Genomic DNA, 12,065 nt, shown 5'->3' on the forward strand with positions numbered 1-12,065 from the left:
TCAAGCAATGGCTGGAGGCCCCATGGTGATGAGTGGTGGGGCTCAGTTTTTTGTTTTTTTTTTTTAGATTTATTCATTTTATTCTATGTGTTAAGTGTTTTGCCTAGATATATGTTTGTTATGTTTGTGTACCATATGCCTGCTTGGTGCCCACAGAAGTCAGAAGAAGGCATCAGATCCCCCTGGAACTGGAGTTACAGAAGGTTGTGGGTACTGGGACTTTCGAACCCAAGTCCTCTGCAAGAGCAACAAGAAGAGCTCTTATCAGGCTGGAGAGATGGCTCAGCGGTTAAGAGCACTGACTGCTCTTCCAAAGGACCAGAGTTCAATTCCCAACACCCACACGGCAGCTCACAACTGTCTGTAACTCCAAGATCTGATATCTCCACACAGACATACATGCAGGCAAACACCAATGCACATACAAAAAGTAAATAATTAAAAAAAAAAAGAAGAAGAAGAAGAAGAGCTCTTATCCACTGAGCCATCTCTCCAGCCCTGAGGCTGGGATTTACACAGGGTCTCCTGTAGTCCAGGCTGGCCTCAGCTCACTATATAGCTAAAGTGAAGCTTGAACTTCTGATCCTCCTGCCTCCACCTCCTGGGTGACAGGATTACAGGCTTGTGGCACTATGCCCTGCTGGGCACATCTGATGCTGAAGATGCTGGGATTCCAACCCAAGGTCTCAAATATTCCAAGCAAGCACCCTACCAACTGAGCTATACCCCTACCCCCCAGGACTCTACGTTGTGTAACAGGAACTTGTGATCATGCCATACCCTCCTTTTATAACTCAAAGCAGATGCGGAGAAGCTGGTGACCCTCAAAGCCTGGCAGAGGAAGAGCTAGGAAAACTGGGGCTACTCCCACCCTGCTGAAGTTTCTCTGTGAAACCTTTCCGGTCTCCTGCAGAAGTCTGCATCATCCTTACTCCCCGAGGTCAGTTCAAAGGAACGCACAGTCCATCTCTGTCCCTGTGACCTAGACCTGGGTAGGGCAGGCCCCTTTCTACTCTCTGCCTTTCCAAAGTGTGTGCACAGTGGCATCTAGTCAGGGCAGGCTGCAGAGAGGAAACCGCCTTGGGTGAGGCTGTGATATCCCAGCCAACTGAAAGAGAAGGTTAAGATGCCGAGGAGCCTCTGGCTTCAAAACTGGTTTATCAGGTTTCATTTAGTCAATAAGAAACCTACCAGACAGGCATAGTGGCACTCACCTGTGATCTCAGCACTCAGGAGGGATATGTGAGTTTAAGGATAGCCTGGGCTATGTGGAGAATACCAAACTAGACCCTATTTCGAAATCCCAAAGAGAGGGGCTAGAGAGATGGCTCGGTGGTTAAGAGCATTTGCTGCCCAATCATGAGGATCTGTGTTCATATCCAGCACTCACATAATAAAGTGGGCAGAGCCTGAGTACTCCTACAACTCCAGCACTGTGTGGTATGGGACAGAGACAGGAGGATCACTGGGACTTGCTGATTGCCAGCCTAGATAAACAGTGGTAGCTTCACACCCACAGAGAGAGAGACCCTGCTTCAAAGGCGTAAGACGGAGAGTGACGTAGGATACCCAGCGCCCTCCTCTGACCTTCACACACACACACACACACACACACAGAGGCATGCATGTATACCACGTACATATATAGTACATACATGCGTACACACCAAATCCAAAAAGAAGAAAGGAACCGTATTAAACCCCAGGGGGGTTGTTGTGAGCTGAAGGGAAGCCTGGGCTACAGTCAGACTGTATGTCAAATAGACAGACAAAGCAGCGGTTGCAGTTTATACAGCAGCCGCCTACGCTGGTGGAGTTACTGGCGTTTTCTCTTTAGTAGGAACATCCTCCCTTCAAGACCAGCCCCACCCTCGGCAGAGGACACTGAGGCTCACAGAGGTGAAGCCAGACCAGAGCCAGAGGAGGGAGTCCAGAATGCCACATCCCTTCTGGGGACGCTGACTGCCACACCAGGCTGAGGGGCCCGCTCCTACATGGAAATGGGGTACAGAAGCTGGGGGATCCAGGTCTGCAGTGGCCACAGCCTTCGAGATACAGACCTTCCGAGCCTAACTCCTGTCTCCACGCCAGAAGACAGGGAGCCTGCTCATCAACCTCCGGGGAAAAGAAAGCTACGACTTTCCCAAATGTTTGTCCGTGTTTCCGGACCACTGCTGGCTTTGGCCTCCAACCAACGAGGGTCATCTAGGGTAGGGAACAGAGGGTGCCTAGGCCTCAGGACTAAGAGGCCTTGGGCCTGAGGCCAAGGGGGTCAAGGGGCAGGAGGGGAGCCAGCTCGGCGGAGGGCCAGGATCCCCCTGGAGACTTAAGCTTGTTTCTTACTCTTTTCCTTCCTTTGCAACTAGTGTGGCTGCCAGGACAGGCAGGGGAACCCGTGGGTAGGGACAAGGGGGTGTGGGGGGGTCATGATTATCTCATTAGAACTCTGTATGTGGTTGCACAGTGTAGACACTGGGCCAGTTTTCTGGGATCACCTCACTGAGGCCTCTGACCCGCTCTCTATGGAAGGCCAGTGTGTCCCCATTCGCCTGAGGCAGAAACTAAGGTACAGAGAGGGGCAGGGCAACAGTAGCTAACGGCCACATGGCTTGTCAGAGACAGGGCTAGCAGAGAACGCAACCTGCTGGCCTCTAAATGGTCACCTGAGGATGAGAAGGGGAAAAGGCCAGGGGTGGGGCGGGGGTGGGGAGGGGGTCCCAGCGCACACCTTTAATTCCAGCACTGGGGAGGCAGAGACAGGCAGATCGCTGGGAGTTGGAGGCCAGCCTGGTCTACAAAGCGAGTCCAGGACAGCCAAAGCTACACAGAGAAACCCTGTCTTAAAAAAAAAAAAAAAAAAAAAAAAAAGAAGGCAAGAGAAATGAAAGAACAGTGTCGAAAGGGCCCAAGCTGTCTCAGGAAGCACAACAAACAGCTGTGGGGTTCAGAAGGCATGGGGAGTCAGAAGTCAACCCTCAAATTCTACCTCGTGTGACCCCCCACTTCCCTTTCCAGCCTCATCCCCCATCTCTACTCCAGCCTTTCTGCCCCGGCCACACTGCAGCGTTCATCCGCCCTGAGCACACTACAGGCTGAAGCCTTTGACATACGCTGTGCACGGCACCTAAAGGCTGTTCCCTGCGCTGCGCACCTAGAGATCTCATATCTTCCAGCTCTGTCCTTTCCTCAGATTCCGAGAAGAAGTCCCCTGATGCTCTGCGGCCACTATGCCCCCGAGGGACAGGAGCCCGTTGGGAGGGGGGGTGTCATCTGTGCCCCTAGAATCTAACCTAAGCCCATGCCTCATAGAGATGTGTCATCTCGAGTTGTCTTTCATCGTGAATCTGAGAGACAGGCAAAATAGGTTTTTTTTTACGTCTTTGTATTCAAGGAAAAGACGGGTAAGAAAGGGGTGACGTGGGCAGGCCTAGAACCCAGGGTTTCTCTGCACCACACAGACCTTGCCAGGCACCGACAATGAAGAGTGCTTATCCCCTGCCAGACCTCATCTTCCCCGCAGAGTCACACGAGGTAGGAGCGGTAGTCCTGGTGGCCATGACCCTGGAGCCTTGCCGTCCAGCTCAGACAGCAGCCGAAGAGGGAAGGTGGTGAGACGCAGAGAAGTGGCCGTCTCCAGCCCTGCTCTGTCTCTCCTCTACTCGGGTGTATTCCTCAGCCCAAGTACCCCCTGAATCCAGTCACCCCAGCCCCCCAGCCCCCCAGCCCTCATTCTCACCTCGGTCCTCTCTTGCCTGTCCCTGCCTCCTACACTGTTGAATGGCACAGTTCCCGGGCCAATATCTCAGCATTCCTCCCGGAAATAGGTGGCCCTGCCTCTGCTCTCCAATGGCTGCCGCTGCCCCGGGGGTCAGGCCTCACTTTGTCCTGAGCCTGTCTTTGCAGGGGCATCTATCTCCCCAGGTGCTGGCCCGGGCTCCACCTCCACATCCTGTCACATGCAGTCCCTCCAGTAGGAACAGCCTTTCTCCTAGTCGCTGCCTAAGAACGCCTAATTCACACTTCAGTCAAAGTTGGGCTTGGAGGTTTCAGGGCCCTTCAGCCCAGTTAGCTACTGGGTTTCCCAGGGGCAGTGGAAAGGGCCCGTGCAGAATCAGCTCTAGCCCTATGCCAGTGTAAGCCTGGCTCAGAGTGGGCATCAGAAAAAGCAGGTGGCTAGGAAGTGGAGGCGCATTCTTACTTCCCTTTACCCTACAAGTATCTTTTGGAACCTGTCAGACTAGATGGCTATCCGTGGGCCTGGAAGTGCCCTCCCAGACCTGATTCCTACTGTCCCAAGAGGGCCATCTTTACATTCCTAGAACGGTACCCATAATCGTAATGAGAGTAATCGCAACCATTACCCCCCATTTATTGGGTGCCCATTGTGTTCCTGGTTATTTAATCCTCACATGAACCCTAGGAGGGAAGGAGATTTTTTTTGTGTGTTTTTTTTTTAATTGTCCCACTTTAAAGATAAGGCAGGCTCCAAGAAGCTATTTGGCCTAAGGTCACACAATTGGTAAGTAATCAGTGCTGGGTTCACAGCCAGGTCTGTCTGACCTGCAAGCCACCCTGCGACCCTGCTGCCTCCGCTTTCTCCAACCCTACCTCTCAGAGCTTAGAACAGCAGCCCCACCAGCCTGGAGCTGGGCATCAAAGACAGACAGAGAGGCACTGACACTGTCCTGCTTTTGTAGGGGGATGAAATGGCCCAGGGGTTAAGAGTACTGGCTGCCCTTGCAATGGACCTGGGTTTGACTCACAGTACCCACACAGTGGCTCACAACAGTCTGTAAACTCTACTTCTAGAATATCTGACACCCTCTTCTGGCCTCCAACGGCAACAGGCATGTATGTTGTGCATAGACATATATAGCAGGCCAAACACCATATACATAAAAATAAAAATAAGTATTTTTGTGTAGGAAAACACTGCTCAGAAAGTCACTGGGAAGAAGATAAGAGAGAGTGTGTCTGGAAGAGTAGACAGGCCCAGTGAGAGAGATGGCTCAGTGGGTAAGGCGCTTGGTAAGGCGCGTACCCAAGGACCTGAGTTTAATTCACAGGGAAAAGAACCAACTCCCGTGCTGGGCAGTGGTGGCTCATGCTTTTAATCCCAGCACATAGGAGGCAGAGGCAGGCGGATCTCTGTGAGTTCGAGGCCAGCCTGGTCTACAAAATGAGTCCAGGACCGCCAAGGCTACACAGAGAAACCCTGTCTCAAAAATAAAATTAAATTAAATTAAAATAAAAAAAAATAAAAGAGCAGAAAACCAGACTATGGAAAACAAGATACCTGACAGTAATATATGTGACTTGACCGTCTCAGGACACCTACACCTCAGGGAAGGTACTCCCCAGGGCCCTTCCCTCAGCTAAAGCCAAGTGACCAACAATGCTAATTTAATGCTAAATAACCTACTTGTTTGAGTTAGACAACTCTCCATGGGACGAGCCCTTTATTAACCCTATTGAGCGTAGATAAGGCAACCAATGCCAAGGAGGAGCCAAGTCACACAGCAAATCACCCCAGACAGAGCCTAGTTCAAATCCCAGTGCTGGGGTGTTCAGGACTCCTGACCCCTGATTCTGGTCCGGCTAATCCAGGTTAAAGCTGGGAGTAAGGAGTCAAAAGGATAAACGCGTTCCTGAGCCCTCTTCTAAAAGGAGCCTAGGGCAAGAGGAAGCCAAAGGGCTGAGTTGCATCTAGATGCATCCTCAGACGTGCACTGGGGAAAGGTCCGGTGGTATGTCGGTAGTATGTCACAGGCAAAGTCACAAGATCCAGAGACATTTACCACTTGCCCAAGGTCACACCACTAGGGAAGTGACCATAACTGGGAACCCACCTTCAAGACAAACCTTCCCAGCTGCCCCTTGGAAAGTTGCCCATCAGAGGAAAGCTAAAGGCTCTGCTACACCCTCCCAGGAGGTCCAGTTGCCTAGCTCCGCTATCTGCATGATGGATGCCCCCACGCAGGTCATAGGTCACTTTCACAGCCTCTAACAAATTCACAACTGGGTGAGGAGATAAGGGTCTTACATTTTCTGAGCCTCTGAAGATAGTGGCTACTTTGTACCCATCTCACAGAGTCTGAGCGCAGTGAGACTGGATACTTTGTATCCCTTAACGGTTTATAAATGTCCAACACAAAGCCGATGGCTGGGAACCTCCTAGATCCTCAACAAACGTCTTCTTTCTCAGTAATGTTCACCTTATCTGGGCACCTACGACATGCCACTCTGTCCTTGATGCTAGAGACGTAGCTGGGAACAGATGAACAAAACCCCTTGCCCTCCTGGGGCCTGGGTATAGGAGCAAATACATACATCTAGAAGGCATCAGTAGTCTCAATTGGCTGATGCGAAAGTGTAATACAAAGAGCCACCCATCTGTAAGTGGCTGGGTAAGGATTCTACTCCAAGCCATCTGCCCTAAAGACCTTTGGGTCTTTGTCAAGTCACCCCCAAATCACTATCCATTTATGCCATGTATCAAGAAATAACTTGACTCAGTACCTCTCCCAGCATTTCTGCCCTGACCCCCCGCCCCCTTGTGCCTCCCGGTGGCCTCAGAGGCACATACACCCGTAAGAATGGCACAGCACAGCAGGTTATGTCAAAGCAGTACTCACCCAGAAGTAGCCATTGTGGTCACACAGCCAGCCGGGGAGAGACAGTGGAGACATCGTTCAGGGTGGCACATGGAAACGAAGGACAGAAGTGAGACACAGCACAACTAACAAACTCTGGGGTCCTAATCAGCTGGGCCTGAGCCAGTGGGGAGCCTGTTCCCAGCCTCACCTCTATCCTCCCACCCCACCCCTGGTGTGTTTCTGGCCCTCTGACCACCAGATACCATCCAAGCAGCCATCCACTCTGAGCTCATCAGGCTGCCCTGGGCCCAGTGTCTTATGGGCATCCATAGCAGCATCGGGTACCAAGTACTGGGATGCGGTCTGATGTCGGATGGGGCGGGGTCTTACCCATGTGAGCCTAGGGTGCAGCATAGCACTGGTGGTGTCAATTCATTGAGCTACTGCTGTGATGGACACACCAAGGAGACCTTTAGAACCTGGGGTTAAATCCTGCCTCCATTAGAGCCCTATGCTATTCGGGTTATTTCCTAGCTTCTCCATGCTTTCTTTTTGCTTACCCATAACACAGACAGTAACGTTCGGATCCTCCCCTCAGGGCTAGGCAGGAGTCTGGGAGTTCACATCCGTAAAACTTTTTGAACAATGCTCGGCGAGCAAATTGTTCATAACTGTGTCTACTATGACTACCAGGGGCTGTGGACGGGGGCTTTGGAGGGACCCAGTGTGGGTGAGACCCCTATCTCATTGACAAGAACGATACTATTGGGACCGAGGGAGGTAATGAAAGGTGACGTCACAACACAAGGCCTGGTTACTGCAATGACTCTGTAAGAACTTAGGGTGCTCTCCAGCGCATCCTCAACATGCAGAGTCTCATCAGGGCTACAGCAAGTGCCCACACATACACATACACTGGCAAGTCACACACATACACACACACACACACACACACACACACACACACACACACACACCCAGTACTGCAGCTTTGGACTGAAAACTGACCAGCCACCATATAAGGATAGAGGGTGAAGGGACTCCCTTCCTTGGTGTCCTTGGTGGCATCATTTGGCTCGCCAAGCCCAGAGAAGTGGTCCAAGCCTTGGTCCACTGGGACTGTGCTCTCTAGATCTTCCTTCCTTTCCCTCACTGGGTCTCTGCAGTGCCCAGACAAGCCTTTGAACGCTTTCATCTGAAAATGTTACTGTCAAACAGCCAGCTTAGCATGATGCAAGCTGCTCCTGAAACCACCTCTCTTGGCTCAGTCACTGGCACTATGACCCCTCTTCTGTTCCTATAGCTGACCTCAGCCAGTAACCATCGCTCAGTCACCAAAGGGTGTCTGCAATCACTCAAATCCACATTTTACAAATGAGGAAATGGAGGCCCGAAGTAGACGCAAGATCACTTTGTTTGTTTGTTTGTTTGTTTGTTTTGGTTTTTCGAGACAGGGTTTCTCTGTGTAGCCTTGGTGGTCCTGGATTTGCTTTGTAGAGCAGGCTGGCCTCGAACTCAGAGATCCACCTGCCTCTGCCTCCTGAGTGCTAGGATTAAAAGGTGTGTGCCACCACCGCCCCGGCTGAGATCACTTTTTAATGCCCAGCCCTTGCACCTGGATTGCTGAGTCGGTATGGCGCTCTGAATAAACATCAGTGGGCCCTGAGCGACGGGTGTCCCCTCTCTCTTTCTCCAGCCTGCTTCCAGCTCCCTGATTAAACATCCCAGAGCTCAGAGCTCCATCTGGAAGCCATGCGGCATTTCCAAAGCTTAGTTCTAAGGAATGAGCACCTCAGTATGGGTGGAGTACTGTGAAATGAAGGCTTCGTCAGTGTCTTAGGGAAGACGAAGCTTTGTAGTAGGTTCTAGGTTCAAATCCCACATCAGCCACTTTCATAGTTGTGTGGCTTTGGCCAAGTCAATGTGCCCCCATGAACTTCCATGAAACAAGGGTGATTGTTCACGAGGTGCTAAAGATGACCATTGTCAATGGTACACAATAACTTAGAAGAGCAAACGGGCAATGGCACTAGGGAATTAGAGAACAAAGCCAAAAAAACAGGGCTCACCCCACACAACCCCCGATCTGAGGCCATTCTGTCTCCTCCCACGGTCTGAGACTTAAACTCTAAATCAGTTCCTGAGGTAAAACCATTTTCTCCTGCCAAAAGTCACCAATACAGGAAGCAATAGCAATGGCTACTGACAGACACGCAGACTAGGCTCATTTCCCTCACTATATTATAGAGGGAAACTGAGAACCAGGCGGGACAGTACCTGGCCCACAGACTATGAAAGGACAGACTGACAGACTCCTGCACTGTGAGAAACCTAAGCTAAGGCCCTGGGGAAGTTCTGAAACACACACACACACACACACACACACACACACACACACACACACACACACACACTCCTACCTACCTGTTATACAAAGCTCACTCTGTAAACCTAACAGATCTCAGCCACCCCTACCTCGGCTCTGAGGCTTATGTATATATACCCTCTCCGGTTCTGTTGCTGGGAAACAGAACTGTTTAGAACTGTATAGCACACAGTAGGCTCTCAGGAGGCTTAAGAAATAACCAAATGAGGTTTTCTGGCTTCAGCCTATGAGTTTCCTCTAGGCCTCTCTCCTTGTGTCTTCCCTCCTGACTCCCACCGTAACCTCCATCTCACCCTGCACCCAGGTTCTAACAGCTGGGCCTAGCTCCAGCTCACAGAGCCGGGCCTGCCCCCGCGTCAGCATTTTTCCCAGCCAGCCTGGGATATTCCTGTTGAACACAGCCAGCCAGGCTCCTGGCCAGGGTCCACTCTGCAGAGACGGGGTTCTGGCTCTCCTCATTCCCACTGGCCTATAGGTGAGGCACCCCGGGAGTACTGGGGGCTTCTGTTGGCACCCAGAGGGCCTACAGAGGGAAGCCAGCCTGGTCTAGACCGCGTGAGGCTGTGTTGATCAGGAGGATGTGTTGATCAAGGGACGGTGAGGTGTGGGGTGTCACCCACACATCCAGCCACTCCACCCAAACCCCATGTTGCTGGAACCTGGCAGGCCCAGGCTGAATCCCCTGTATACATAGGGGTTTCTGGCTCCATTCCCTTCTTAAACCACACCCCTACACACACACACACACACACACACACACACACACACACACACACACACACACACACACACAGGCCTGTTCTCACACCAGCTACCAATCTGACCGCAGCATCCTTAATGCTTCATTGGATTCTGCTATGGCCTCTAAGGTCCAGAGTAAATGACTAAGGGGGCTGGGAGAGGTGACGTGACTTACGTAAGGTCACGCAGTAACAGCTGAACTGGGACACAAACCGAGTTCTTCCGAGTGCAAAATCTGTGTGGTACTGATATTTGCCTTCCCTCTTCATCCCCCTATAGTTTTTGGTTCCCTTTCTTCCAGGACCTTGTATCTCCCTCTGCGTCCTCCCTCCCCCACCCCCACAGTCAATAATTCCCACCTCCCAACTGCTACAGCACCTCAGCCTCTGTGCACCTAACAGCAGCAGGTGCCACCGCTGCCACTGAAGAGTTATTTCTGAGGTGTCTGTCTCCGACCTCTGTTGTTTCTAACTCCCTTCTTCCTCCGTCCCCGACCCCCACCCCCGCCCCCAGCATGGACCTCCAGGCCTGTGCCCCAGCTGGAGACTTGAAGACAAGAATTTACAAAAGTGTTGGGGGGGGGGGCAGTTCTGCGACAGTGCTCTGGCCTCTCCCTCTCCCTCTCAGCAGCTGAGGACTTGACCCTGACTTCGCACTAATCTACTATCCCTGGGAAACCCTGCCGCTCTAAAGGCCACCTCAAGCAGCCATTCTCCCAAAGCCTCTACGTTTAGTAGAAGGCTCTGCGGCGACTAGAAGGGACTATCTTCTGCCTTGTTGCAGTTCAAGGATCTTTTAAATGCAGCCATTCCCTCCCAGGGGGAATCCGAGGGCCCTACACGAGCCATGAGGGTAGAGTCCGCCCTTCGCCCTTCTTGGCCTGGGGTCCCTAGGACTAAGTCCCCGCCTCCAGCCCGTAGGGTTGCAAGGGTCCGGTCCTCCCCCAAAGAGGTGGGGCCTGCTGGAAAGTGAGGGTGGAAGACCAGGACAACTCTTGGGAAACAGGGAAATATGTGAGGCAGGGAACCCAGAGACGACAGAGTAGGAGCCTTAAGCCAGGACAGACCCAGGGGACCTGAAGCAGAGGAAGTCCAGCCTGGATGCGAGTGTGCGCGTCCGGGTGGCGACCCGAGGGCCACCCTGACCGCCGCCCGAGCTGGGGCCACAGCTCGCGGGTCCCGGGGTCCGGAAACTCAGTTACGTAAGGACCGGAGCTGGGCTCCCGGGGTCCCCCTCCCACCGCCCTATGGGCCGCCAGAGGCACGCTGGCGCACAGGGTGGGGCTGCGCCGCAGCGCCCAGACCTGCTGTGGACACCCAGGACAGGACTCCAGTTCCGGAGCGAGCCCCGCACACCCTCAACTTTAAGACTCCAGAACCCTGGGGACCTCAAGTTCGGAGCATGCAGCCCAAGACTTCCAGCACCCCCGCCCGGGATCCCGTGACCCTCGGCTCGCCGCTCCCGGGACGGCCGGGGCCCTTGGGTGCCGGCTTCTGGGTCCTGCACCTTGTCCCTCCCAGGCACCGGGGGGCCACCCCCTAAGGCGGTCCAGGCTCACCTGAGCTGCACAGGGCAGGGACCTGGCCGGGCCGGGCCGGGCCGCGTCCTCGCTCTCCGCGGCTCTCTCCCTTTAAGAGGTTCCTGCCACTTTGCCCCACCGGGGGCCTCCACCTGCACTGACAGGGCAACTCTGATGCGAGGCCCCGCCCTCCCCTCGGGAGGTCCTCTAATTGGTGCAGACTACTGCCAATCTTTGGTGCGGCGGGCAGGACCCAAGCACAGCAGCCCGACTGTCGCAACCGGGAAGGGGCGGGAGCTGCAGGTGCGGCCAGGCCGGGACGCCCAGCCTAAGGCAGCTCCTGATAGACCCAGAGCGGTCAGGGGAGGGGAAGCATGGAGTTCCTGGATTGGCTGGTGTGGTCGCTGACGTCGTGTTGCAAAAGTATAAAGCAATTTGCCACGTGGTGCTGACCCTAAGGCGTTAGGTTGGAATGGGGTTTGTTCTAGGGGGAGTTAGTTAAGGAAGTGACCTTGACGTACAACTTACCTGGATCACCTGTCTCCTTATGTCGTTCGGTGTCACCTTGAGCAAGCCAATAATCTGAATCTGAGGTTCCTCAGCTAAAAATCCCCTATTGTTTCCTTGAGAATGAGTGACTTTTGTTAAACACCGTTCGGTCCCAAGTCTGGGACCTAAGAAGGTGTCCACTAACTGGAATTCTGGCTTCTCTGGTGCCCACCTTGTCCCTCTTCTCGGGGACTTCCTCCCTCCTAATGATCTGGCCCCATCAACCCTAGAAGGGGTGTATGTGGTCACTGGCCTAAGACCCCCCCCCTTCTCA

At 53.2% G+C, this 12,065-nt stretch overlaps 1 protein-coding gene across 1 annotated transcript in view; it reads right to left on the reverse strand.

Annotated features, from left to right (window-relative positions):
• The window catches only part of EPB41 (erythrocyte membrane protein band 4.1), a 154,869-nt gene extending 143,334 nt beyond the window's left edge, over positions 1 to 11,535 (reverse strand). Inside the window, exon 1 of the mRNA XM_084787466.1 lies at positions 11,282 to 11,535. The gene's annotated coding sequence lies outside the window, so the exon portion shown is untranslated. The remainder of the gene's footprint in view (positions 1 to 11,281) is intronic.
• Between the last annotated feature and the right edge of the window lie 530 nt (positions 11,536 to 12,065).

Source organism: Acomys minous, assembly GCF_964271855.1.
Source record: "Acomys minous genome assembly, chromosome: 6".
Taxonomy (NCBI): domain Eukaryota; kingdom Metazoa; phylum Chordata; class Mammalia; order Rodentia; family Muridae; genus Acomys; species Acomys minous.